The sequence below is a fragment of the Zeus faber genome, assembly GCF_960531495.2.
Source record: "Zeus faber genome assembly, chromosome: 21".
NCBI lineage: Eukaryota > Metazoa > Chordata > Actinopteri > Zeiformes > Zeidae > Zeus > Zeus faber.
In genome coordinates, this window is record NC_137208.1 from 8804412 (window position 1) to 8827974 (window position 23563).

At 48.7% G+C, this 23563-nt stretch overlaps 1 protein-coding gene across 3 annotated transcripts in view; it reads right to left on the reverse strand.

Moving 5' to 3' along the window:
• The window catches only part of cald1a (caldesmon 1a), a 70422-nt gene extending 54140 nt beyond the window's left edge, over positions 1-16282 (reverse strand). For all 3 annotated transcript variants that reach the window (XR_013844700.1, XM_080022399.1, XM_080022397.1), the window contains exons 1-2: positions 16155-16282; positions 2990-3040 (exon numbers count right to left, since the gene is read on the reverse strand). The gene's annotated coding sequence lies outside the window, so the exon portion shown is untranslated. The remainder of the gene's footprint in view (positions 1-2989; positions 3041-16154) is intronic.
• Between the last annotated feature and the right edge of the window lie 7281 nt (positions 16283-23563).

The window sequence follows — 23563 nt, forward strand, 5'->3', positions numbered from 1 at the left end:
TTCCATACTTATCCAGACCTGGAAATGACTAAAATCGAATTCCATACTTTTCCATACTGCGTAGGAACCCTGTAAATAAACACCAGGATAGGTATGGACTGCAGCCTCAGAATAAGGCCCTCAAAGAAAAATGTCAGAAGTTCACTCAAGTGTGAAATATCTATATGCATCCATAAAAAAAGTAATTTAATCTCCTGCCTATTTTATTTTGAAAATGTGAAAATTTCCCAGAGGGGTTTGGGTAATTTTCCACCCGTTTCCACTTGACTTGAGGTTTCTCAAACGTTATCTTCCTTCACCTGCCCGGCACTTAGTGCAAATTTGACGACCGAGCGGCAAAAGAGAAGAGGTTTTGGAAAGGAACGCCGCGAACGAGCGAACACGGCTGCGACGTCAACATGGGCAGAGGGCGTTCCGAGTGGTGGGGAAAACGCTGTTGAAATCGGACAAAAACAACTCGCTCTCCTCCGCCTCCACCTCCACCTCCCCCTGCTCCTCCTCCTCCGCCTCCCACTCCCGCCCTCCTCCTCCTCCTCCTCCTCCTCCTCCTCGCCGCAGTGACAGCCCGTCCTGACACCTGCCTTCTGTCATGCTAAATGAGGCCTGAACGGGCGCCTGGACCTCCTCAACAGGACATTAATCTGCCGAGCGGCCGGGGCGACCGAGCGAGCAGCGCCGAGCGCTGACGGACGCCGCGTTTGAGTCCCCGCGCCGCCGGCCGCCCGCCCGCCGCCAACATAGCGCCTGGAAAGGCATCGCGGCGGCAACGTGTTTATTATCAAAGCGGCGCTTTCGCGCTTTGAAGTAACGATTCCTTCAGCAGCCCCTTGAGAAATGATTACCTTCTAAATAAACTGTTGTATGAGTCCGTTGCGAATGTTTATAGCGCGACGCCAAATTCGTTACAGGCGTCTCATTCGTCATTAAGTAATAGTTTGTTAACAGCCGTAATTCTCAAGCGTCACCGTGAGTGTTTAGTGTGCTACGTGTGACTTAATGTTCTCCGGCTGCTGCTGAGTGGAGCAGAATGCTTTGGAAATAAGCGTTGGTTTATCTCAACGAGGGCCACTCGGTGAAACAAAGCCAAACAGAATTAAGCTGCAATAGATTAGATTACGACAAGACGAGAAGGGGCGGGATGAGAGGGGACGGGGAAATAAAACTCCTGTTTGCGTGGTAACGCGTTGAATACCAGGCGCCCAGTGGTCCGGGGCCCGGTGGCCGCTAGGGGCCCGTCCCATCGGCGCGCCAGCCGTGGGGTGGCGGCGAACTGCGCTCCGCCGTGCGTCCCCTTGCCTCTCGCCTCCCAAAAAATTATGTTTTTTTATTTTTTCTTCCTTTTTGACATGGGAGCTATTTTATTTTATTCCATTCCTCATTGAAGGAAATAAAAGAAACGCCATGCGTAATGGACGGGGTGTCGTCCCCCCCTTGCGTAGAGCGGCAAAATGGCGAGAGCTGGGCGCGTGTCTGCACGGGGAGGGGAGGGTCCAAGAAAACACCCGCACCGGGGGCCCGATCACCATCAGGTTACGTCACCGATTAGGGGACCGACTTTGGGTCCCTTGCGACGCTCAGGTCCCATGCCGTACTTTTGACGGACGTTTTCCTCGTTGTTCTGTTGCACAGAACAGAACTTCATTTGACATATTGAACGTTGCGGTTACGTTAACCATGGCGGTTCAGAGGGTTCAGTGATGCTTCCCTCACTAGTGTACTGTTGATTAAAAGGAACAATTTGAGCTTCATCATGTATAGTACTGGAATTATATTTAAAAAAACACAACAACATTATTATTATTTTCATTTCAAAGCAAAGCACCACCCCCCAGAATATCTCCAACGCTCCCCTTTCAGCATTTGAGATCCCAGACCTCCCCTATTGCGAAACCCCAGCGTAAATTATACAAGCAGAAGAAGGACTGATCTTGCCATTTTCTGGCACCGTAGAGATACCTTTGAGCAGAGGGAATCCCTTCCATTCCCTTCTCGGGTTTGTTTTTTATTTTACCCTTATTTGCACGGTAGACTAGAGTCTGCCTTCCATGTTGATGACAGCGCACCTACCTATGCAAATCACCAGGAGCCGGCACACACATTCAATTTTAGAAACAATTGGCATTCATTCTCTGGTACATTTGGGAAAGGCACAAAACCAAAGGGACCCTGCGGGTGTAGTACCTCATCAGCTCTTTTCTGCAGAACAAAAGTAAGAAGACTCCCAGCGAAAGGTCGAGCATTGGGCCCCGCTCGCTCACCGGCAAAACCCGAACGTCTACGTCAATGCAAAGCGAATGTGAACGCAACACAACACGCGGCCCAGGCAACCGTCCAAAACCCGAGGAGCATTCACGAAGCTCGGAAAAGAAAAAAAAAAAGTCAATCTCGCGGACCTTGGCGACAAACATTGAATTTATGCCACGATTTGGCCCGGCTGCAGCAGGGTGTCCTACAAACGGCTGAAAGACGGAGGCGGGCGAGGAAAGAGGGAAAACGGTGGGGTGATGTGTGCGGCTGGTTTGAACCGTATAATAAGAACATGTCTTGGAATCATACCTTACAAGGAAACATACATGAAGTACAAGGCTCAACCCATTTAACCTTGCACCGGTTGTGTCATTGTACATGCATGGCGTGCCATACACAGAGCACCGAGGTTTTTCTGCCTGCGTCGGGGCTCTTTCCTACCCAATCAAGAATGCAAAAAAAACCTGGAAACACGAAACTTGCCATTCGTCTTTTTCAACAGAAGTCGGTGCAAACGCAGCTTTTTCACAGGAAAGGATTTTCAAGGGTATTACGTGACAAGCGATCCTTCAAAAAAAAAAGAAAAAGAAAAAGAAAAAGGGGGGGCCACATTCCAAGAGATAACGCTGATGAGATTAAGGCGCGCGTAGATGTGTGTGCGAGTGTGTGTGTGTGTGTGTGTGTGTGTGTGTGTGTCTGTGCGTGTGTTGGCAGTGGCTTATTACTAAGGGTTATAACTGACCGTGGATGTGCAGAGGTGGAAGCGTCCCCCGAGAGTCTTCTCAGTCGAGCCCTAGAGGAGAATGGACAAAAAAAAAAACAAAGGCAAAAAACATTTTACTTCACCGACGAATACAGTACGCCACAAACACCACACGAACCACACCACACCGGTACCACGCAAAAACAGCCCGACGGAGGGGAATAGGTACTTAAAATGGACGGCCGCGCAGGGTGAGGGAGCGCTTTAGTCGGTAAATGCAGGAAGTGTCGTTTTGTGTTTGCGTTGGTCCAGCGAATGAGGGGAACCGGTCTCTTCTTTCTTTCTACAGGCACACCCGTCCCACGCTTCGGCGGTCCCATTCAGCGCTGCATCCACAAGGTAGGACTTTTTTTTTATTTTTATTTTTTTTTATAATTTCACAAGATGTTGAGGATGACTTCTGGTGCTTTCATAAGATATTAAAATCCATCAGCCATGCGGACGCATTGGCTAGAACAGTAAGAACTGTCTACGCCGTTCCGGGAGTTGCATTACTTTACTGTAACTCAGCCTTAAAGACGGAGAGAAAACATTTTACTTTATCGCAATATTACAATAACCAAAGTCCCAGGCAATATCTAGTCTCACGTCACAATATCGCTATTCTAACAATATACAGCAGCTCCCAGCCCGAGGCCGTGCCGACGAGGGTTGTACCCAAGTAACAGTTGACGAATGGATTTTGGTTCCAAACTGTCAGCAATGGGTTTTTGGGTTTTTTTACGACGTGATGGCACTTTCATGTTTATTAGGCGTAGTAGAGTAAAGCAAAACACAACATCACACAAAAACTGGCATCGCTCCAAAAAGTTATCGCTCCGGTACATTCCCGCAAATTCCAGTCAGTTTAGCTCTTTGTGCATCATCTGAGTCCCCTCAGGAACCGAAACTCTGACAGAGCGAGGGTTTGATAGCGTCACCCCATTTTTTGCGCTGGTTGTTAAAAATGTTTTAACCTGGCAGCCAGCCACCCAAAGAGCCGGTCAAGCAGCCACCCAAAGAGCCGGTCAAGCAGCCACCCAAAGAGCCGGTCAAGCAGCCACCCAAAGAGCCGGTCAAGCAGCCACCCAAACAGCCAGCCAAACAGCCAGTCAAACAGCCAGCCAAACAGCCAGTCAAGCAGCCAGCCAAACAGCCAGTCAAGAAGCCAGCCAAACAGCCAGTCAAGCAGCCACCCAAAGAGCCGGTCAAGCAGCCACCCAAAGAGCCAGTCAAGCAGCCACCCAAAGAGCCGGTCAAGCAGCCAGCCAAACAGCTAGTCAAGCAGCCAGCCAAACAGCCAGTCAAGCAGCCAGCCAAACAGCCAGTCAAGCAGCCTGCCAAACAGCCAGTCAAGCAACCAGCCAAACAGCCAGTCAGGCAGCCACCCAAACAGCCAGTCAAGCAACCAGCCAAACAGCCAGTCAAGCAGTCAGCCAAACAGGCAGCCAGCCAACCGGCAAGCATAAGGATAATGCCAATAGGCGGTCAAATAGCCAGCCAACCAGTCAACCAATAAGCCACCAAAATAGCCAGTCAAGCAGTCAGTCTAACTGCCAGCAGACAGCCAGCCAAAACGGCAGCCGGCCAACCGGCAAGCCCAACGGCCATTCAAATAGCCGGCCAAAAAGCCAGCCAACCAGCCACCAAAATAGCCAGTGAAGCAGCCCGTCTAACAGCCAGCCAAACACGCAGCCATGCATCCACCCAAACGGACAGCCACGGAGGAGCCTGAATGGGCGTGTCGGCCCAAGGAGAAACGACCGAAGACGTAGTTCTCCATCTAAAACAGGTCAAGACCAGTCAGGGTCAAACCTAATTCACGCAGCACCTCTCCGTGCAAGACAAAGTGCTCAAGCCGAGGAATGAAAAGACAACGGACCAGCAGTGACAGAAAACAGTTTGCGAGGCACAGTACGGCTGCCTGTCTGGAGGGCAGCTCGACCCCCGGACGCCAACGCGGCGGCTTCTCTGCGGCTGCCGGTGACTCAGCGGCCGTCGTCAGGAGAGAGTACGTTCGACGGAGTCACACCGAGTCCGTCTGTGCATCAGCGTTTCTCCCCCCCCCACCCCCGCTCTCCCCATCGCTCTCTGATTCGGTTATGTGACTTTTGGAATCCACTGCCAGGAATTCCACCAAACCCTAGAGCTTTTGTGAGACAAAACAAAGCTCCCTCTCTCTCCCTCTCTCTCCCTCTCTCTCTCTCTCCCCGACTTTCTCTGTTTCGCTGCAGGACGACTACACTGTGTTGCAGTGTCCGCGTTGGACGCGCTCGGACGCCAGCTCCTCATTTTTGCCGGACTCCTAAAATATTTTTTGGTCCGGTGGTGGACTGCCTCGCTCCTATAGACTAGGAAGCCAAAAAATGTTTCTTACTTTCTAAAAAAAAAAAAAAAAAAGACCAAAAAAAAAAAAGGGGGGGGGGGGGTGGGGGTCCGGGACCACAGACTTCCATGGTACGGACAGCATTCCATCGCGCTGTCCTCATCAACGTCGGCCGCCATTAACGTGACGTTTACTGCTAAATTGAGGATGAAATTCCGCTTTAGAAGGTTAATACATACGCGGTATTTAAGCCTCCTAATTCCCGAGTTTAGTAGAATAACACATATATCGCACACCCATGAAATTGTGAATAATTGAGTGGTGCTTTTTAAAGGGGGGGGGGGGGGGTTCTCCGGTTCCTCCGTGGAAGTTACTATGTGTTTTCTACGTGTAGCCGATGGCGAAAAATGGAAATGAGATTTGGGGGCCGCGGAGCTAAACGGGAATGAGTCCAAACCCACACGGCGGCCCCTCCGGGCAATAATGGGTCCACGAGGATCACCCATCTCTCCCGCACCTGGTTCACCTCTGCCTTGGAGCCCATAGACAGTGCACGTGCGCGGCCGGGCACGTAGACGCGCGCACGAACGCACACGCGCGCACACACACACACACACACACACACACACACACACACACCTATACAAGCACCTATTCAGCCTCACCCCCTACCCCAAGCCTGTGTTTATGTTCAGAGCTTGAGTGACTGGTATTTCATTTCGGTCCTGCTCGGAGCCTTTCTCGCGCACAGTTTGGCTTGGCCGGTGTACCATTACTGGTCATTAAGTTTAACCTGAACTAATAGGAGCCCATTATCCAAGGTGGTCTCCCAGGTGGCTGTCATAGCCATGAGTGGCACCAAGGGGGGGGGGGGACTCGGGGCTCGACTTCACCGCGTCCCACCATGAAACGCCCCGATGCCGGGATGCAGGCCAGACTCCATCGTGCCCGGAGCCCAGACGAAGGCGAAGGCAACAAGAAGTCATTGTTCGGGGCGTCGGGGTGGGGGGGTATCCGAGTGTTTAGTTTCTCATTAAGGCCCAATTTTTAATGAGGCCAGTTAAGATCGTGAACCCTGCCCCATCCCTCCGTCACACCCCACGGCCATCACCGCACCCTCCCGGGGACCCCGGACCAGAACGACCGCCACCGTCCCAGCCCCCCCCCCCCAAAAAAAAGCAAAAAACACTTGAAGCCAGATCAGATCAGAAAAACTTGGATGACATTAATCTCAACTGTAAGATGGTTGTTTTTCTTTGAGCAAACCATCGTTCATGATGTATAAATTGAGTCCCCCCCCACACACACAAACACACCCAGTATATTGCTTGCCAATAATAAATTGCCGATAAGACACGGAGGAGACAAGAGGGCGGCCAATAAATAAATGTATATTTCTCAATATATCTTAATATTATCTCAATATTATTTCCCTTCCTCCTCCTTCCATAATAACTAAAAAGGGTGGAAAAAATAAGCCGAAAGGGATTTAATTTACTCTGATTGCCGACTGAGCCTCAGAGATTCATATGTCTCGGTGCAGCTCATCTACCCGGTGACAAGTGTCATCATTAATGAGATGAGAGGCAGCCATTAGTCCAAACGTGGAGGTAATTAACACACACACACACACACACACTCCATTAGACGCCCTGCTCCGCTCATTTACCACACTGTGTACTGGATAAATAAGCGGCGGTGGCAGGTGCCTGCAGTGATTATCCCTGACTAGCAGGGCATCGCCGAAGGCACCGGATGATGCCAACCCCGCCAGCATGTCCAAGAAGGATTTCATTCAATCTCCTCCACTTATCTACTGTCAAATTGAATATAACATTTCAAATCCAAAGTACATGTTCGGTAATCTCCATAGAATATTAAAAAAAATTAAGACGGAAGACCACACCGCCAACCCCTTTCTTCGTTTTTTGTTTTTTTTGTTTTTTTAACCAGGGGGAATTTCCTTTCGGTTGTACCGTTTGATCCCGGGCTAATTGCGTGCATATGTATCTCGTTTATGAAAACTGTGACAGGAGCTCTGCTTTAAAGCCGCGGCATCGGCCTCCAACAAGGTTAAATTGCAGCGGGGCATGTAGCATGAATCAGCCCTCGGTTTAATAAGTACCATTTGGCTGTCACCTGGGCCGTCGCAGAGCCGCTCTCCTACAGTAAAGCCCCTCCGCCGTGGACCCCGGGGGGGTTATTCAATAAAAAAAAACCTGACTGAGTGTTTCTCCCAATCACTGTTGGCAGAGCCCTGATGAGGTAAGGAGCTCGCCCATGCCAGCCTCCCTCCCCGCGGGAGGAACGTCTGATTAAAATGGCTTTCTGAGGCTGTATTTTTGTTCCCCTTGTCCTTTCGCCAGACTCGGGAGTTAAGAGCGCGGCGAGGCAAATTGACAAATTACCCGACGGGTTCTGAGAGGAATCCACAAATAACGCATCCAATCTGCACAGGTCCCCGATAGGTTAATTGAGATGAAGGCATTATACTTCTACTCATCGCCGCTTTGATGAAATCCCTGCTCTCCATCGCTCACGGACGCCGACCGACGCGCGAGCCGAGGAGGAATTCGCCGTTGGTGCTGAGGGAACGAGGGGCGGGCGGGGGGCCAGTGCGGGTCTTCAATCTTCAGTTTAAAGAGACTTCCAAGGTCCCACCGCATCCGCATCCACCCAAAAAAAAGGCGGAGGTGGAAACGGTTATCGGGGATGGTGTTTGTTTACGTGCGGTCGGAGGTGCCGTCGGACCCTTTTCGCCGCAACCACGCGGACCTTTCATGCGCGGGGTGACCTGACCCCTCCCACGCCCCTTCTTTCTCCGTAACCCCCACACGCAGGCGTGGATCAGTCCGCTTATGCCGTGGGCCGCCCGCCAAAGACGAAAAATATCCAGAGGTTTGATTTGTATTTTGGGACTATTGGCTCTCAAGCCTTGAAGGTTGACACGCGGTGAATTTCCCCCGCCCCGCCCCCTGCAGAGAGGTGCAACGGGAATGACCCCGGTTCAGAAGGACAATCTGGAGATATGTTGTAAATCTCTGCTCATGTCTGCGCATTATCATACGTATCGCTGATGACACTTGACACTGATAAAATGAAGCGTCTCCATTGCCGAGGGCATTCAGGTTAATACCAATGACAATTGCGCAAAGTCAAACAGAGATGAATCAAAGGCCAAATAGCACAGAGACACATGAAACTAATATGCTTAAGATATAATTCCAACATGCCAACGCTCGCCCGGCCGCCAAGAGTCCAAAAGTCGGTGACGATGGGAACCGCGCGGTCGAGGGGGAAACTTCAACCACAGCCTGCCGTGTCAGGATATTTAAGCACTTTGGTGGCCGTCTTCGTCGCACAGCTTCACACATTCAGCCGTATTATTCCACCGAGCGCAACGGGCGACGTTCCTTGGACGACAATTTTAGGAACTCATTTATATGTTGCCCCATTTGTTCCCCCGAAATTCTAACTTTCTTCAAAACTTTATTTTCCATTTACTGAAAAATGCCTGCGGGCTTGGACCAAAAAAATAAAATAAAAATGAGTCACGCACTAGAGTTTCAGAGAAATTTATATGCAATGGAACCATTACAGTAACACCCAATTAAAAAAAATTTGCAATGAACTTTAATCAGAACACATTGAGATTGAGTTATTGCGGAGTCGTGCGGCGGCTATCGAAAAGGGCTCCTAACAACGCTGATAGTATGGAATCGGATAACTCCGCCATCTCCAGTGACAGCGAGCGGCCGGCCAGCAGTGGCATTCTTGGTCTTTTTTGTTCTTGCCTCGCTCGCAGTACATTCCTGAGCAGCCCTCAGAGGCTCGTATGTAAATACCTCAGTATGCTTCTGATTAAGAGGCAGAGCGAGTAGACTCTATAAATACACTCTTTAACAATTACCTGCTCTCCCACCAAAGGCCTTCGACTGCACCGCTGACTAACAGGCTCAATCAGGTGGGAAAGATGCCTGTAGACTACTTGGACGACTGCCCCGTTATAATAAAACCAAAAAAAAAAAAAAAAGATCATTTTGGATCAAGGAGTGGGACCTCTCATCGTCTTGGTCTTTCTCGCTGTTTATAAAGTACAAGTGGACCACAAAACTAGTATATTGGACCATCTGAGAGACGGTGGATTCGGGGGAAAAAAACAAACAAACAACCAAAAATGAATCAATCAATCGATCCATCTAAAGGCAAGAAAAACATTCAATCCAATCAACTCCGTCCGAACAACTAGAGAAAACAGTAAAGTCGGGTCAGGCCTTGAGGCAGGTCGTACTTGCACTGTTCGTAACATCATGTCAACAATCAGTCGGTCATTTTTATCTGTACGATGAGGTAAGTTCTTACCTCCATTATCGCCCCTCACGGTCCATCATGGAACTACCATGTTATACCTTACACTGACACACACACACACACACACACACACACACACACACACACACACACACACACACACACACACACACACACACACACACACACACACACACCCCCCCTGAAGGCCCAGAGTTGACCCGCACGCTGCCCTGTGCTGTTCCACCGCTCTTCACGGAGCAGTTAACCTCGCCGACTGTGTAAACACATGACCTCACCGCACTCAATGGCATTTTTCCACATTCACTGCTGGGATTTACACCACCCGAGTACCCCTGCGTCCCCTTAATTCCCCATTAGCTAAAAAATATGGGCCTTTTAAGAAGGTGATTTGACGGTGGTCCCGTCGTCGGCCGTGTTTGCTTGGCTTTGGAACGCTGTGCCGCCGGCACGGGACGGGTGGGGTGGGGTCGGGGCGGGGGGATAAAGACGCGGCCGAGTTTGCGGAACGGGGGGAGAAGACGGAACGGCAGGAGAGGACGAGGGCGACGGGGACGGGAACGGCAGGTCGGGAGAGATACATACTCACCAAGCCAGGGGGCGACAGGGCGGATTGGGTCTCGCGGGCGTGAGGGTTCCGGGGGAGCTGAGGGGTGAGGAGAAAGTCGGGAGCGGATTGGGGGGAAAGCGGAAGACGGGGTCGAGCGAAGACGGCGGGTCACGGGGGGGCTGAGTTAGAGAAAAGAGAGAGGCATCAATAACAAGAGAGGTGACGGGTTCCAAGGGTTCGAGCGAGGGCTCGGGGGGGGGGGGGGGGGGGGGAGAGGGCGAGGGGTGAGGTGAAAGTTGGGAGCGGCGGAAGACGTGGCCGAATTTGAAGAGGAAGGAGGGAAGGGAGGGAAGGAGGGAAGGGAGGAAGGACGGGAAGGGAGAAAGGACGGGAAGGGAGGGGACGGGGGTCGGGAAAGGACACGGGGGGGCAACGGGGAAGGAAGCGGGCGGGTCACTAAAGAGGAAAGAGAGAGAGAGAGACATCGTTAACCAGAGGGGTGACGGGGCGGATTTGGCGGGTGGAGGAGGTGGAGGAGGGTTCCAGGGCAGCTTATAAAGCGGGCGAGAGGCGAGGAGGGAAAAAGTCTGAGTGGATTCGTCTGTCGGGAGAGGAACACGCCGGGGTGTTTCCTTCACGGCGGGGACGCACCGCTCACGTCCCGACGGGAAGACGAAGGGAAACACGAGGGGCAATCAGCTCGCAGAGACATTTCCTGTGCTTATTTTATCAGATGAGGGAAAAAAAAAAAAACGGGCCCGGAGGCCTAACGTCCGTCCGGCTCAACAATGTTACACGCTCGGCCAGAAAAAGGCCTCGTTCTGGATAACCGGGGGAAAAAAGAACACATCTTTGCAGGATGACATCAGCAAAGCTCCCTTTAGGGATAATGACCTCACCCGCACGCAATCAATCACTCACCAAACCCAATGAAATCTGGAGGCCGGGGGAGCGGGATGGGAGGTTTTACCTTATAAGACTGAAGTTGAAGAGTAAGGGCGCCCCGTCCGAAACCGAATCACCATCCGCTCCGGACAAAAAAAAAAAAAAAAAGACTTTTAGATAAAAGAGAGAAACTTTTACAGATGGGGAACTTCTGGCATCTGGCAAGAGGCAGACGCCGAGCCGAAGTGCCAATTACCGGCGAGGACTTGCCACGCTGCCTGTGCAGCCGATTTTGGGGGCCGGAGCGATAACGACTTCAAAGTCCCCAAAAAACCAGACGAACCAGAGGGCGATCTGGCCGATCTCTTTTCATCGCCGGGGCGACCGAACCCGGGAGAGATTCGGACGCACGTCTTTGCCGGCCGCGCGGCAGCCCCCGGCTCGCCCGGAAGAAGGAAGGCTTGAAATAGGATCGAGGCTCTGGACTCTCTCTCTCTCTCTCTCTCTCTCTCGCTCTCTCTCTGGGAAAAAATAAATAAAATGTAAATGTGATGTAAATAAAGTAAAGCGACGCTACCTTCACTCCGGCGGCGCAGCGTCCTCAGCTCTAGCCTTTCAGGTCGGAGTGGGATTCTGCTGAGAACCTCATGGGGAACGGAAATCGGTTCCGCTGCACGTCGTTTAACGCCGCCAGCTTTTCGCAAACATTTTTTCTCCCCGTTTATCGATGACGACCCCGTCGGGTAAAATTCGGGAAGAGAAAAAAAACAAACAAAAAAAACCAAAACGGACCTAGACAAATAACGAAGGGTTAATGCGAGGGAACGATACCAGTGTTGCATATTCAGCGTTGCCACCCTGTGAGGAGTTAAGAATTCCTCCCAATTCCAGGATCTGCATCTGAGTCCAAGCTCCCCATATTATACAACTTAGTGTGCGGTTCTGGATGCAGTGCATTCAAATTACATGCTATCGAATTCAAAGGCCAATGGGAATAGGACGGAGTGCGCTGCGGGCCTGGGCCCCGAGCCAGAGTCCCATGAGCCTTTGCTCCGTGTCAATCACAATCACTTCAAATGAACTGAACCATACTTTGTCCAGAACATACAAACCCGAAACTCAAACTAATTTTATCCCCAACAACCGGCTGACACACACGACGAGGGCTCCCTTGATGGAGCCCAAAAGTGATTAATTTGGAAAAGGGGAAAAGTCAGAGGAATCTCCGTGTTTATCCCCTTGTGTGTGTGTGTGTGTGTGTGTGTGTGTGTGCGTGCGTTCCGACCACCACTGCTGACGTGCATATAGTGAATAAGCACCAAATTGAATCTTGTGAAACATGGTTTACATAGCTCCGACAGAGAGAGACGGGGAAATGCCCCGGGCACGTCGGGTCACGGGCAAAACAAGGTGCGTTTTGGCCGTCGCCCCGGCAACGCTGCCTTCCGTTACTGCGCCGCACTCGGGTGGGGGGTGGGGGGGCGGGGGCGCTCTGAGCGGCGAACAGGTAAACGGGGATTTATAATAAAAGGGAACGGGACGAACCAATCGCTCGTGTAACACGGTTCCCGCTGCCAGTTTTCCGTTCTATTTCAACTCTCTTTGCCACTTGTTTGGCAGCCGCGCTCGGCGGTTATTGCCTCGCGGAGTCAAACTCTGGAATCTCGCTTTGAAACTTTAAAGGGACAGCTCTGAATTTTCGTCTTCACCCCTATTTTCCCCTTTTTCTTGTTTTCTCCCGTCCGCGCGACGCCGGCGGACGCGTATTCTTTTCCCCCCAAAATTTCATCAAATTCCATCAAACGGGACGCGGGGAGGGCCGGCGAAACTGCATTCCGGCAGCGGCGCCGGTCCGCGGCGCTCTGTCACCAAGGCCGATCAACGCGTCTTCATCCCCACCTTAAGGAGAAATTAGCCATCGCGGCAGGATTTCTCATAAACAGTGAAGACAGAAAAATATTTAGTGTCAATACTAGGAGAGCAATAAGTGAAAAGATAGGATCATGGAAATAGGGCTGACGAGGTCATTGCTTCGACGTCGATGGAATCCTGAGAGCGAATACTTTGGGTCTCAGGTTTGGGTCTCTTTTTCCACCTTGCTCTTTTTTTTTTATATTTTTTTTTTAAAGCAACTTTGGAAAAAGTTTCCAAGTCTCCTGGATTTTACCGTGGTTGTATTTTTATTTTTTTTGGTCCCTGACAGGGGCTATCATCGGCAGATATACCCGAGAACACCAGACGCACCCAATTGGGATTCTGGGTGACAACCAAGTCCCGGTCTTGGCACCGGGAACACGGACTGTCTGTGGGCATCCCAGCGCGCAGACCGCAGCGGCAGCACCACTTTCCAGATGTCCTCCACCGGCGCTGTGCAGCTCCGACCACGGTTCCTTCTACGGAAGAGCTTGCTCTCCTCATATTCTGGTTCACCTTTATATCATAAATAAACGTTTTTACCGGTTCAAATCGTCTATGCCTGCCAGTGGCGGTGATCGGGCACCAGAACCAACCTCCGCAGATATATTATTTTCTTTTTCCCTCACAACATTGACACATTGACCTTGCTGTGTAAGTACACTGTGGATTATTTCGCGCCGTAGTGATTTTTGGAGGGACGAATGAAGCTTGTCCCTGTTCGCTTAGATTATAACCGGATGATCAATGCGGGAGAATCTCTCTCACACCCCGGCGAAGGTTGAATTAGCCGGGAAAATCGAAAAACCTATCGATCAACGACTCCGCGGGGTAAGAAGAGCAGGGCGGGCATAAAAAATAAAATAAAATAAAAAATAATAAAGTTCTGAACTACGCCTTCAATATCGCGGTGGGACATGATCGCGCCGCGGAGATATAACCACCGCTCCGCACCACAGAGAATAAAAGAACCCAGCCTTTGAATTGGGTTCCACGCTTTAGAACACAGGGCTTTATAATGAGCGTAATTGCCATCCGATGCAAACTTAAATCAAGTGTAGGGAAGGGAAGGAACGAAAGAAAGAAAGAGAGCGAGAGAGTCAGGCTGACTGGGAGCTGTAACCGCACGGTGCAGCCTAGATACCAGACTCCGGAAATGCAGGGCAGTGTTCCCTACATCCTGCATGCCCGGCTCTCACCCCGGCCCTGGCTCCCACTCCGCTGCCAAACCCCTGTTATCACCGCCGCACAATTACCTCCAGATTCCTCAGCGGCCCGCGCCAACATCAACAAAACGACACCGTTTTTCTTTTTTATTGTTTTTTTTTTTTTTTTTTTTACTTTAACGCATTAAAGCGCATCATCGGTGTCATCGGGCCGACGTCTCCAGGTCCACGCACATGCATGTAGGACGCCACCTGCGGAAGGCTGTTATGCATTCCAGAGCCTATTCAAATCATCCTTCACCGGGTCGGGCCGGCTCCTTATAAGGAGTGGAGAGGGCATTCCCGGCGCGCTTCCCCGCCAGGGCGCCGCCGCACGGCCCGTCAGACATCCGTCTCCGCGGAACGCCACCCGGACGGGAGGGGACGCCCCGGCATGGGTCCCCTTCCGCCCCTGCCGGTCGCGATTTGTCCCGCGCCGCCGCTTGGCCGGCGCTGCCGCGCGGATAAGGCCCGAGATCAAGATGCCGAGCGCGGCCCAAACCCGTTCCCCTCCTTTCTGCGGTGGGATGGCGAAGAATGCGATACCTTCGAATAATGAGCTGTTTCATTCGTTTGGATTGTGGGCCCTGCCGTTATGTGGCCGGGTGAGCTTAAATTCCACGATGCGTAATCAAACCATCCCGGCACCCGCACAGTTTAGCACTGGGAAAGAAAGAAAGAAAGAAAGAAAGAAAAGTTTGGTCGCCGGTCTCTCTGGGCTGTGGGACCCCGCCCTCCACCCACTTTCTCCCACTCATAATATTAATCCATAGTTCTGTCGCTTCGAGTGGAGGACAAAACACAAACGAGGGTTTCTGTGGCTGCGGTGAGCTTTTAAAGACAGGTCTCCTACGGGTCGTTCGCTTCCATTTCGGGTTGACCAAACGTGTGACGTTAAAATAGGCCGGCGGCCCTTCTGCAGCGCCTGTTCCCGGCTTCCAGCGAGGAAACAAGAGATTTGGCTGCTTCGGGGGCTCGCGGACCACCACCCAGCCCACCCCACCCCGACATACTTTTCTACAACCAGAATATGGAGGGGAGCGAATTTAAGGGAGGGCACTTACAGGAGTCCATCTAATTGCCCGTGTTGGGCGGATTACACTCAAAGATCAATCCCAAAATTCACTTTGAAACAGCGAAGGGTTGTTTTGGTTTGGTTTTTCCCCCTCTCCCAACATCAGAATTACCCAAACTTTTGTGGTCAAGACGGTCAAAGTCTCTCTCTCAGATGTGTTCCTTCTTTTGATTGCTCGGCTTGTTCAGGGGCTCCTTTTTCCACTCGAGGTGGTAATGGCGCTGGTGGTGGAGGGGGTTGGTTGCTGTTCTGTTTTTGTTGTTGTCAACATCCATCCACGCACAGCGACAGTTTGCAGACCACAACCAGCTGCGCTGCGTGGCCGCCTTTCACTTTCTGCCCGGAGAAAACAAAACAAAACAAAAACAAAAAAGCGGCGGACCCCGCCACCAAACAATGGAAACGAGAGGGGAGAGGAGCACACGCATAACTCCAGACGCATCGGACGGCTGGTTCTTAGAAAAAGCGGCGGCTAAACAAGTACAAAAGACGGGATCCCCCCCCCCCGCCCAACAAAACAGCCGCATGGATTACCACTTTAACTCACAGCGACCACGCAGTTGTGCGCCTGAGTTTCAACATTGCGCGTAAAACGGTGAACTGCGTGGGACGGCGGCTCCGTGTAAACTGCGCCCCCCCCCCCCCGACCACCATCACCACCAAAAAAAAAAAAAAAAAAGTCGCCGCGGGACCCGCTTTGTCAAATTATCCGACTTTTATTTTTACGCGAAAACTCCTGCGGAGCCGCGTCGGCGAGGGAGCTGGGGAGCGGTGCGCATGCGCAGTGCAGCCGCGCGTCTGCGGTTCCCCGGCCGACCCCCCCCCCCCACACTTCCTCCCGCAAGTTCGCCTACTTTTGCAAAGATTTCAGCGCTTACCTGCGGATCTCAAAAAAAGGACGGGTAGTTCTCTCTCCGGTCTTGAGGTCTCCAGCAGCCAGGGGCCAGTGAGAGGAGCGGCTTCCCGGTCCCGGTCCCAGTGTCCAGTGGTAGAGGCCCCTCCTCCCCTATAATAATCCCACTGCTGCTGGTAAACCCTGCTGCACGCTGCACAATCCGCTCCTCCGACCGCAACTAACACAAATATGCACAAATCCGGCACAGAACAAGGTTGTTGTTTTTTTTTTTTAACTTTTAGGATGTAAGGAAAAAAGATATATTTTTTTCAATTAAAAAAAAAAACCCGAAATAAAAGTTTTTATTTGGCACCCAGGGCGCAGCAGCGACTTCACTGGAGAGTTTCAGGGCAAAAAAAGAAAATGCCCTTTTTTGGTTATCCTTCATGGGGCCTCTGGAAGAAAATCCTCTGTCAGGAACGATCATATGAAATGTTAATCTTGGTGAAAAGGAGGAGGGGGCCGTCTGCTAGAACGCTCACTAGCACAACAGAAGGCCCCCAGCCTTTTGAAATACTATATTATACTAGAGCACTCAGTGGTGGAAGAAATACTCAGAGGGCTGGAGTAAAAGTACAAATACCCGGACACAAACTCTGACACTCCAAGTACCACATTGACATTTCTACTGAAGTAAAAGTATATAAATGTACTTAAAGTATTAAAAGTACTTGCCATACCCAGTGTCCCCACATAACATACAAATAAATAAACAAACAAACAAACAAATAAACAGATAGATAGATAGATAGATAGATAGATAGACAGATAGATAGATAGATAGATGGATAGATAGATAGATAGATAGTCATATGCAGAGTAAATTTAAAAAAAAAAGTTGTGCTACAGTACTGTACTTTTTTTTGTAATTTTCTTTTTACATTTTTCATGCAAGTCCTGATTATAAAGAAACAGTATAAGTGGTATCATAGTAATTTATTAGGGCGTGGATCTGATAAATCATTGTATTTTAGCATCTTTATCTTAAAACAACAGTTTGATAGAATTTAAGTAACCTGACTGTTCGAAATGTAGTGGAGTAAAAGTCTCCAAAATGACTATACTTATTAATATTATCATTAAAAGTAACAACAACAATAAGAGCAATAATAATAAAAATCATAAAAATAATAATAACATTTATTTGTATAGCACCTTTCATACACGACATGTAACTCAAAGTGCTTTACATTAAAAGGCTGTCACATGGCGACAATAAAAGCAAAGTAAAGCAAAGAAAAATGCAGAATAATAAATAAATCAAAAGAATGATGTCGATTAAAAACAGGGTAAGAATAAAGTTCCTCTGCAAATGATTTTCTTGTTTCAACAAAGTCTTGGATTTTACTTTCATGACACCTGAAATGCCCAAAATACTTAATAATAAACTAATACTTACAGTTAGTGAGTACAGATACTTGAAAAATGTACTTAAGTACAGTAACAAAGCACTCAGTGATTTCCCACCACAAAATCTGAATCTGAAGCCTGACTTTCCCCTACGAAGGATCAATAAATTGCTATCTTATGTTATCTTGTCTTTAATAGGATAATGCGTTTGAGAGCGATGTGTTTTACAGAAAAGTTTGATCAACCCCCTTTTTTCTCTTCAGGTTTGGTGTCCTTTTTGTCTGTCACTGATTTTGGGGGGTAAGGGTGCGGGGAGTTACCCCGAGAGGGAAAACACAATAGGCTTAGTGTTCCACTTTCTCCAATGGAATAGAGGCATGCCCCCCCCCCCCCCCCCCCTTTGTCTCCCCCTTAAAACAACAACGCTCCGAAAACAAAGGTTGAACTTAAGAGCATTAGAGCATCGGTGCAGAAATATATAGAAAACACCATGTGTGTGCCGGTGCCCTCTTCTGCAGGCGCTATCTTAACACGCATACATTACGGTGCTGAAAGACCCATTGAGGTGCCTGTGTGCCAACGTAATGGCATGTAAATGTGTAATATGTGTGAGGAGTGGCTGGATGGAGGGAGAGACGGAGACAAAGGGATCCAGATCTCCAGATCTCTGGATGTTTTATTTATATTCTTTGAAAGGATGATTTGTTTTTAAGATTTAAGAAAAAAAAAAAAAAAAACCCTCTTACTCATTCTTTCATTATTGTTCAGACTTGCCTGCATTCCCAGTGAAAATAGTCAAGAACATCTTGGCCCCAAAATCTAAGATGGATCATAGGGGGAAGAAAAAATCCCTCCGGTTTAGTTAAATTGCCAAAAAAATGATGTTGTTTCTAGGGCATGTTTATAAATGGTACAACATCCTTAAAATCGAGCATCTTGTTCACTTGCTATATTTACAACATGAGCTCAGGTGTTTATCTCAGACAGAGCGCCAGTTTACACTTTTCCATGTTGGGGTTAGGGCTGTGCATGAGTGCATTTATTAGGTGAATGGCTTTTTGGACATATTTGGTTATTGGCTTGTACAATTGGAAAAGGAAAAACATGTAAATACAGCATGACCTCAACACATTGAACTGATCACTTAGTTGTGGTTTGAGCTGTATGTACTGTACCTGCCACTTCAGTGGTGATGCTGGATAAATGTTTGTAAATGTTTATATGTCCTTTTAAGGGTTTTTGTTGCGTATGTTTCCACTGAACTGTGTTGCTACTATAGAACAAGCATCATAAAAATCTTGAATCTTGAATCTTGAATCACAGGATGTGCCGTGCAAACCCGACTAGAACCCGTCCGAAGGTCCTAGGAACCTACTGTATGAAGGTCCTAGGAACTGCCTGTATGAAGGTCCTAGGAACTGTCTGTATGAAGGTCCTAGGAACCTACTGTATGAAGGTCCTAGGAACCGCCTGTATGAAGGTCCTAGGAACTGCCTGTATGAAGGTCCTAGGATCCTACTGCATGAAGGTCCTGGGAACCTACTGCATGAAGGTCCTAGGAACCTACTGTATGAAGGTCCTAGGAACCTACTGTATGAAGGTCCTAAGAACTGCCTGTATGAAGGTCCTAGGAATTGCCTGTATGAAGGTCCTAGGAACCTACTGTATGAAGGTCCGAGGAACTGCCTGTATGAAGGTCCTAGGAACCTACTGTATGAAGGTCCGAGGAACTGCCTGTATGAAGGTCCTAGGAACCTACTGTATGAAGGTCCTAGGAACTGCCTGTATGAAGGTCCTAGGAACCTACTGTATGAAGGTCCTAGGAACCGCCTGTATGAAGGTCCAAGTTTTGAACCCAACTGGGGCCTCTGTGTGTGGAGTTTGCATGTTCTCCCCCTGTTCACCTGGGTTTCCTAAAAGACCCTAAAAGACTTCCATATCAGGTACACACTGCCGCCGTTGCCCTCAGCCAAAGCATTGTCTCTTGAGCTGGAGTTGGTAGCCGAGAACCTACCCACTGCTCCTAACTGGGCATTTCTATAAAAGAGCATGCATACTCAGCCAAGCCACCTTGTACAAATAAAGGCAAAATAAAACACAAGATTGAACGTAGTAGAGTTTTGGTAAAAATGGCTTCCAACCTGCGAGGAAAAACAAAGGCCCTCCTAGAGGCAGGGTGCCTTTAGGTATGACCAGGATCCCTTTGATCAACAGTGTCAACAGTCTTAAACATCAAGGCGATGAGGATTAGAACATGCCTCTTCTTGTTGTGTGCTAACCTCAGGATGGATGCCCAGCTGTAGCTCCAGCCCGGGCAACGCCCATAAAATTGTTCTTCTACCACAAGGTTCATGTTTAACTTCTTCAAATTGACCTTTGTTCTGCCTCAGACCGTGGAAAGAAAGATTCGCCTGCAGAACATCAGCCTCATGTGTCCATCTCAGGACCTCCAGAGCCTTGGTAACCTGGGAAGATGGAAAGCCATTAAAGACAAACTGGGAACCACAATTTAATCACCATGTCTAACTCTTGGTTCCAAAAACATCTTGCTTTTTTTTCTTTTTTTCACATTTTGTTTTGCTAGGAAGCTGCCAGATTTGGTTGGAAGGCCACAAAGGAGCAGCATCCAAACCAATGGAGATCAGGACAAAAGAAAACCAGCAAACATGTCTGACATTATGATGACAGATACAACGGTGGCCATATTAGGAGTTATGTAATAACTAATAATATATTGGTGGTGGTAATTAGGGAGTGAGGGTTGCCACTGGGTATGTCTTTGCAGTGCCAACGGCAGTAGTTAAGGATTATCACTGTGCATGTATACATGGAGTCGTGGTGGGCTGAGGGTTCGGGACACTGGTATGGAAGGGGATGGTTCTGGGCGTCCGGAACTCACTGTTGAGCCTCTTGGAGAGGCAGTGGGCCTAACTCAACGAACCATTGGGGAAAGAAGTAAACTTGATAACCTCGGTTAAAAAAAAAAAAAAAAAAAAAGTGCCTCTACCAGCTTGGTAGCCAACTAAGCCATTTGCAGTTAGTGTTTGGGTTCATGGAGATTTATTGCAATACCGCTTGAGGTTCCCTTCTTAAGAGCAGGGGCGGGCGTATGAAGATGTTTGGCTAAACCGGGCTTCTCTGTGCAGTCCCCTAATGATCAGCACAAGGGCTTTAGTTTCACATCAGTGCTTCAACTGGACCTTTTTATAACATAAGTCTTCAAATCCCTCTCCCTCCTCATTTGTGTCAATTGCACACGGGAGCTCGATAGACCGAATCGAACCGCTCCAGCCCTCGTGCATCTGTTATTTTCTCTCCTTTCGAAAGTGTTAACGTCCTTATTGGATACATGGTGCGCCAGCGATCCTGAAAACCAATCAAAAACACTGATTAGGAGGACCCCCACCACCACCACCACCACCAGCCGACCCTCTCTCTCCCCAGCATGGGATGGATTTTATTGGCTTTGGAGTCCCTCCAAAAATGATGCTTTGGTTGAAGTGCTACACTGATGAACTAAACACCCCGTGGGGCGAAAGAAAAGAAGGCTAGAAATGCACGCTGTGAAACAACGGTGCATCAGGTATGTTTACCTTCCTTCGCTGTGACAGTTTACATGTTGGTGCATTTAATTCAGTGATTATTTTGAGGAGAGTAGTGTCAAAAATTGGCCCAGGGCTTCCAACAGTACATAACCGGCCCCCATACGCAGTTGAGTTCTGAAACACATGTTTTTATGAATCAAGAACGAATTTAACAATCATACTGATATTTTTTTGTGCGATATTATCCAAACAACATCAGTCGTTATATCTTTCGCTTTTGTATGTATCTGGACACGTCTCTACTGATGCTCAGCGGACTTCAATGCTATCTTATTTTATCTCATAAAGTACAGTGTAAGACTATACCATGTACGTGGGTGAAGGACTGCAAATGACTGCAAAAGGCCTCACCTCCGCTTCAGTGAAATTCAAGACATATCTTTTTTTCTTTTTCCCCAAAGGTGTGTGATAAATATGGGTTTGAGCCTTTTCCCTACACTGGCACCTCTGACCCCTTTCCGTGGATAATTTCCATTATGCAAAAAAATGATTTACGACGATAGTAACATATTAGCGTGCGGGAGGCCCACAGAGGGATTAGAGGCCGGGCTGTGACCCACCTGCCTTGTGTTCTATTCCCTTGACAGGTCCAGGGGCACCGGCATCAATCCCTGAGGAACCCCGTCATTCCTGCTACGACTACAACTAAAGCAAACACAGGGTCTCTTGTTTGTGGACTTGAGCAAAAAATTTAATCCAACCCAGTGAGTGTATGCGACACTTGAACACAGCACTTAGTTGAGGGCTGAAGTTTAAATAGGAGATGTATTGCATGTTTAATTTCATTACCTCCTGTAACTGGAAAATTCCTTTTTGGTTGGTCCACAAGGGGGTCCTTCAAGAGGTTCCAGTGGGTCCCAAATTATTATTACGGAAGCTCCAAATAATTTAATATATGGAGTGAGCACCATAAAGAATACACTAAAACGGTTGTTTTGTTTTTTTTAATCATAGTTGCACTGTTATCCTTGTAACTATAGTATAGACACGTATGGTTGTTTGGACCAAATCATATCTAACTTCAAAAATCTTGGACAAAATATTATCATATTGGGTCTGTGGTCGAATAGATATGGCGCTCTCGAGCAACTTTTTATAATTTTAAGGGAAACTCTTCTTAATACTACTAAAATGAAGCAATACTGTAGAATACGTTGCTTTTTTGAAACCAGACACCTTTGGTTTTCATTAATTCGGAACACAATCAATAAGAAACATAAATTCTGTCCAAACAGCAGCACATTATGACTGGAATATAGTTGAGTGTAACTTCAGCTATAAATTGTAACTAAATCCTTGACTACTGTATGTTCTAATGCATTGTACTGCATATCCTAAAAAATATCAACTCAAACAAAATTACCACCAAGCGCTATTAGAGCTTGGTGGTAATTTTTGTTTGAGTTCTTATTTCTATTATATTTTGAACATTTTTATCAATCTATTATGTATTTTAAATAAGGGAGATCTCAGATTGAGTCAGGTTTGGTTTAGGGGGGTCTCTCAGGGGTAAGAAAGGTTTGGGACCCCGCGCTCTACAGCACACGACTCCCTCTCCCTCTCTCTCCCTCTCTCTCCCTCTCTCTCTCTCCCTCTCTCTCCACCCACAATGCACCACTGGCATCGTCCCCATGTCTGTAAGTGGATCTGTGCCATTGTGTAATGTGCGAGTCATTTTCGGCGAGTTATGTGTTCCGGCCAAATCGGCCATGTCAACCGATTCCTCGTCTTTTAAGGGAAAGTTTCATTTCGCAGCCTGTGTGTTTTGGCCGGCTGTAGGAACGGCCTGTGACAGTCGACGTTGCGCTGGGAAGTTATCAAGGGGTGGGCGGGGTGGGAGTGGGGAGTGGAGGTCGAGGGCGGGGGGCAGAGAACTTAGAGACTTTTCCCGATTGACCAATACAAAGGGTCTGATGCAACAATCCCCTGTGCTAATAAAGGAGGGCGTGGAACCCTGGCCTGGATGTCGATAGCAGCCATGTCACTGCGGTTATTAAGTGGGCACTTCCCATTACAGATGGCTTTATTTAATTAAGGCCACAGACCTCACAAAAAGGCCGCGACCCACCCCACCCTCGCAAAAAAAAACAAAAAAAACCAAACTACACCGAGTCAAACAGTTTGATGTCCTCACAACATACGGAATGAAAATCACGGCGAAGGGTTTTTTGGAAAATGTTCAATAGGTCCTTCAAAGCCTCGTATCTCAGGCCCTTCATGGTGGGTAATCCGACCGTAACGGCGGCAATTTACGCCAAAATGGGGGCTCTTAGGGCTTGTTTCTTGCTTGTTTTAATCTAAACTACACTGACACGCTGCACGGCAGCCGACAATACCCCTTTGAAGGCGTTCCTGCCGAGGAGTCAAATCTGGGGCAAGCGCAACATTGTGTGGGATGTTTGATATTACCAAGGAAACCCCATCTGCGTCCAGTCAG